General features: G+C 46.5%; 1 protein-coding gene across 8 annotated transcripts in view; it reads right to left on the reverse strand.

The window, feature by feature from the left end:
• The window catches only part of CFLAR (CASP8 and FADD like apoptosis regulator), a 53,525-nt gene extending 49,200 nt beyond the window's left edge, over window positions 1–4,325 (reverse strand). For 5 of the 8 annotated variants that reach the window (XR_003906531.1, XR_003906532.1, XR_003906530.1 and 2 more), the window contains exon 1: window positions 4,203–4,325. The gene's annotated coding sequence lies outside the window, so the exon portion shown is untranslated. Of the gene's footprint in view, window positions 1–1,580; window positions 2,219–2,247; window positions 2,694–4,202 lie in introns of those variants that run through there. The other 3 variants (XM_029934097.1, XM_029934092.1, XM_029934093.1) reach the window with 3 other exon arrangements.
• Between the last annotated feature and the right edge of the window lie 497 nt (window positions 4,326–4,822).

Here is a 4,822-nt window from a genome sequence, read left to right on the forward strand (position 1 = left end):
TACTTGCATGCTATAGGAAAATCTGGAAAATGGAGAAAAGTAAAGAAGAAAATTGAAATTCCTCATTTGCTTCAGTCCCATCACTATCTCTGGTACCTAACTGTATCCAGCTTCTCATTTCCTGCCGGGTTCCTCTTTCTAGGTTCCTTGGCATTTCTGTTGAGAACCCAGGTGAAAAGACTGACTCAGTAAATGCAGGTGCTCAGTAAATGCTGAATGAAAGGAATAACTTATTTATTATTTATTTATTTTATTCAACTCTGAATCAAGCTTTAGTAATTCTCACAAGGAATTTGATTCATTCACCAGATAGTATCCAAGCCAGATTTTCATGTACCTACTCTTTGAAATAAAGATCACTGATTTTAAAAACTATACTTTTTGAAAGCTCCAAGTAAAGTCCAAAACCAAAGCCAAACAAACAAAAGATAGTGAGCTAATGGAAATATCTGAAAGAAGTAAAAAAAAAAACCTCAAGAACTTGACAAGTAGGTAAGGAAGCTTATCAAATGATAAAAGGAAGCCATTACCCTGGGAGATATTTTAAACCTTGGAGCACGTAGCTACAAGAGGATTTTTCATTACATTAAAAAACTGAAGTATATAGATATTAATGTAAATAAAATGGGTTATTTTCTCCAAAGGGTTCCATGTGAAAGACACAAACCATCTCGAATATATAGAGGAACATGGTATCACACTGGTGAAGTTTAGTTCTTTCACAAGTACTGAATTACCAAAGATGACAAGCCAACAAGCCAACATATAGAATTAGAGGAAAACAATGAGGAAGCTGTTGTTTGCATAAAAAACCTAAATGGCCAAATAAAGACAATGTGGCTAAAAGCGGAGACCATCCGAGAAAAAAGCAATTTTATCTAGGAAGAAAATATTAAAATATATACATATTCATCATCCATTCATATGTACAGGGAGTCAAAGAAGAAATTACTTCTCTAAACCCAGAACTGAGGGAGAAAAAACACTGGGGGGGGGCATATGAGCAAGCAGATGAATTAAATGTAAATTGTGAATACACATATTCTCAGAAACAAGAAAGGTGGTCATTGGGGGGGAAATCTTTCATTAGAAACACTGACATCAGAGTGGAATGAAATTCCATGTGAGAAAAGTAGAGATGTTAAGAGAAAAAAAACCACTTCTGAAACGCAGTTGAACAGCATCATAGAAAATAAGAAAGCAAAAGAGCAAAAAATATATATATTTTAAAAACACCTAAAAAGCTGTATTTGGGTGTGTAAATGTCTGAAAAACACACTAAACTGCAACCTTTGGTTTTCTAAGGGAATAGACTCCTGAGGGCTTTCTCGATTTACTCTGCATGAATTTTAATGCAGAAAATTACACTACAACTTGACTGAAAAGTTTCTAAAGAGAAGTATTAGGATACAGAGTGTTAAGTGCGATTCTATGGTCAAGTGTAAAGACAGCCATGGAGTGTATGAAAGTGCAGAGGAAAGGAACGTTCCCGGGTGGGTTATACAGTCTTCCGAGAGGAGATGACAGAAGCTGAACATGAAGGAGAAATAGGGCATTGCAATAATAATAGTGTTTCTTACCTCACGGATGTATAGTAAGGAAAACAAGAATAGGGTTGAGTACACGTTGCCCTCTGTTACACGTCATTACTTCTCCAACCGGCCCCATAGTCTTCTTCCCATTCCTCCCCTGTCAGTAGCCCCCCTCTAAGCCGCCTTGAGTCCCAGGTTACCCGTGTAGATAACTTTGCTCCGTCTCCCACAACCGCTCTGAGGGCCTCTGTGGGAAGGAACCAAGTTCAGTTCCGTCTCTCTGTTCCCCAGCACCCAGAACTCAACCTGGCCCAACAGGAGCTCCATAAATGTTGGTAGGATTACACTGAATCAAAGGAAAGGAGTCAGTTCAGTCCATAAACACGAATTTAATTAACTTTTGCGGTCCTGCAAAAGAAATAACTAAACGGAGTCCGTTCCTCAGAGTCAAAGAAAGTGACTCGTGACTTGGACTGCTGCAGGTGAGTCCCCAGGAGGCTCCAGAACCAGCAGGAAGGGCTAAAAGCGGCTCAATCCTTTTCGGCCAGAATCAGGAAGAGTGCCCTTACAGCCTCGGAGCCCAGGGCGACTCCCGCAAGGGAACGCAGGTCGAGAAGGAGAGACGGACAGGATTCTTCGTCTATTCACCCCCGGGTAGACCCGCTCTTCCCACTGGATCTCGGGGGGGTGGGGGGGGGGAGGAGGGGAGACCCACCAGTGCGCGACCTGCGGCTGGGAGAAACCGCGTCGGAGCACTCCGGGAAATGGACGACAGCGTCGCACTCAACAGGTGCATTCCCCAGAGGGCTTTCCGGGAGCCTCTTCTAGCTGAGCCCCTGTGCGCCTCTTCCAGGCCGCCCACAAGAGACTTAAGGCTCGAGAACCGTCAGCCCCCACACCTAAAAAACTCCACGAGAGCACACGCGCTGCTGTCCCGAAACTCCCCGTTGTGTAAGCAAAGGGCCCACGTGGCGGTCCGGGGAATTAACGTGCTGCTCGGGGAGACCCAGTGGGTGCTGCGGCTACGCCCCACCTCCCCACTGAGAGGGAGGGTCTGACTGGCGGGCGCCCCAGAGACCAAACCTACTTCCGTTTCAATTTGCAGTAGGCCGGCCCCCTGCCACCCATCCCAGGGGGCAAGGTGCACTTCACCCCTGCAAACGGAATCATTCACCTTCTTAAAGTGGGTGCAAGCTAGTAGCAAATAGTGTTATAGAGTAATATAGTGTTAAAAGTGTCAGTAACAAACAGAAATATAAAACATGAAGTCGTTAGAAAAGGCCATTTTAATCAGGACCTGCATCCCAGAAGCTGTAAGTAAAACACGAGGTAGCATGAAAAGTGAAAACTTCTGTAGCGCAAACATTCAAAATTCCTTTCCAAATTCGAGTCTTCTTTTTTATTTCAATTTTGGAGTTAAGCCAAGTTTTTTCCTAATGAAACTTTTTTGTAAGATTACTTGGGGTACCAACAGAGGGAAAACACCAAAAATTCTGTTCCTCTTATCAGAAATATCTTAACTAAAGTAGGTCAAGCCCATCAGAGCCTGTTTAGTTTTAGATTACCCGGGTCTGTCGGTGTCCAAATGCTTGACTTATTCTCTACAGTCTCATTGCGTAAACACATTTCAAAAGTCAACAAATGAAAATAATTCGAGGCAGCTTTATCGTCCTTACTAGCCTATGCCCTTACTCATTTCCTGTTTCCTTGAACCAAAAACGTACTTCAGTGGCCTTGGTTCTGTTGCATTCCACTTAACAGTGGAATGTCCACTTCACTGACATGTTTAAAAAGAACATGTTCTTCTGGCCCAATCCGGACATAGTCAAGACAGAATATCTTGAAATCAACATTTTCCAGTTCTTTTGAGAGGGAGGCGGGGAACGGGGAACAAGTTTATGCTAGGGCTTTACCAAAATCTTACCAGTCATTCCAAACTTTCGCAAAGTCTCCTTGCAATTTGCCAAAATACATATTGCACTGCTGTGAAAAACAACAACCCTGACTTACTTCACCAGGCTATGGGGAGAAGGTAAAAATTTCCTGCCAGGCCGGGTACTCTGGCGAAGACACAAACATACTCCTGCGGGAAAAGTCTTCTTTCTCATCAACTTTTCGAAAGTAAAAAGCCAATTCGTTTGAACAGTTTACCCCAGGAGTTAAGCAACTCTCCATTTCAAGCAACGTTTGTTTACTCGTCCTCTGGAGCTTCGGTGTTGGACAAGGACTAGGTGGGCTGGTGGGTAGGGGCTCCCGGGACAGCACCCGGGGCCCTGGCAGCCTCCAGCGGCCCTGTTGAGAATTGGGGGTGGGGGGGCGGGGGAACCGGTTCTTCTGGAGGTTTGTCCCGATGCCACCGCCCCCTGTCACCGCCCCCCGCCCCCCCCCCCCGCCCCCCCCCCCCCCCCCCCCCCCCCCCCCCCCAGGGCGCCTGCCTGTCCAACTGGAGATAAGGACCCTACAGAACTGAGTCACCTGCCAGAAGGCCCACTCTTCCCGAACCCCTGCCTGGCATCTCCCGCCCCAGACCAGTTCCGGGAAGAACTAGTCCGCGAGTAGCTGAGAGGGGCGGGAGCGACGGGAGGGGCGGCAAGGGAGCGCCCCCCGCCCCCACCCCAGCCTCGAATCTTGGATCTGGGGAGGGCGGGGGGACCAGCGCTGGGCACTTACCGTCCTGCTCCCCGCGGGGCTCTTAGACCGCCCTGTCAGGCGTCGCTGACACTGACGCAAAAAATCGTAGTCAAGATGGAGAAAGGAAACTGAAAGCCTAAGCCTGGAAGCGGACGTGGCCCCTTCCTGCCAGTCACGCCTCCACTGGTTGCTCACCCAGGAAAAATCGCTAAGAAAGCTTCACGGCTGGAGGTTCATTGTGTTAGGTCCAGAGACAAGCCCACCCCCTCCCACCCAGCCCCTAATGAGTCCTTTTGAATTAAAACACTCCTGTGCCACAACCAGCTGTTAACCCTCTATTACTGAGTAGGGGAGAAAAATATCACCCCAAAATGTGACTCTTTGGCATGTGGATCTTTTTGACGATTATTTTTAAGACACAAAAAAACACGGAAAGAAACTCTGACCCTCCCCCTAACTCTAGACGAATTTGGACGTGCTCTAGGAAGGTACCTATCCCCCATAGTTAACAGTTTTAGGGAAGAATTTAGCGAAGTCAGTTAAAATTCCTCTCACTGTCCCCTTGTTTCCTTCTGGCCCAGCAAACATTTGTTTACCAAACATTAACTCTTCTTCCTCTTCCTGTGAATTGTCTTCCTTCCCTCTGAGGTCCCAAATCC

Source organism: Suricata suricatta, chromosome 3 (assembly GCF_006229205.1).
Source record: "Suricata suricatta isolate VVHF042 chromosome 3, meerkat_22Aug2017_6uvM2_HiC, whole genome shotgun sequence".
Classification (NCBI taxonomy): Eukaryota; Metazoa; Chordata; class Mammalia; order Carnivora; family Herpestidae; genus Suricata; species Suricata suricatta.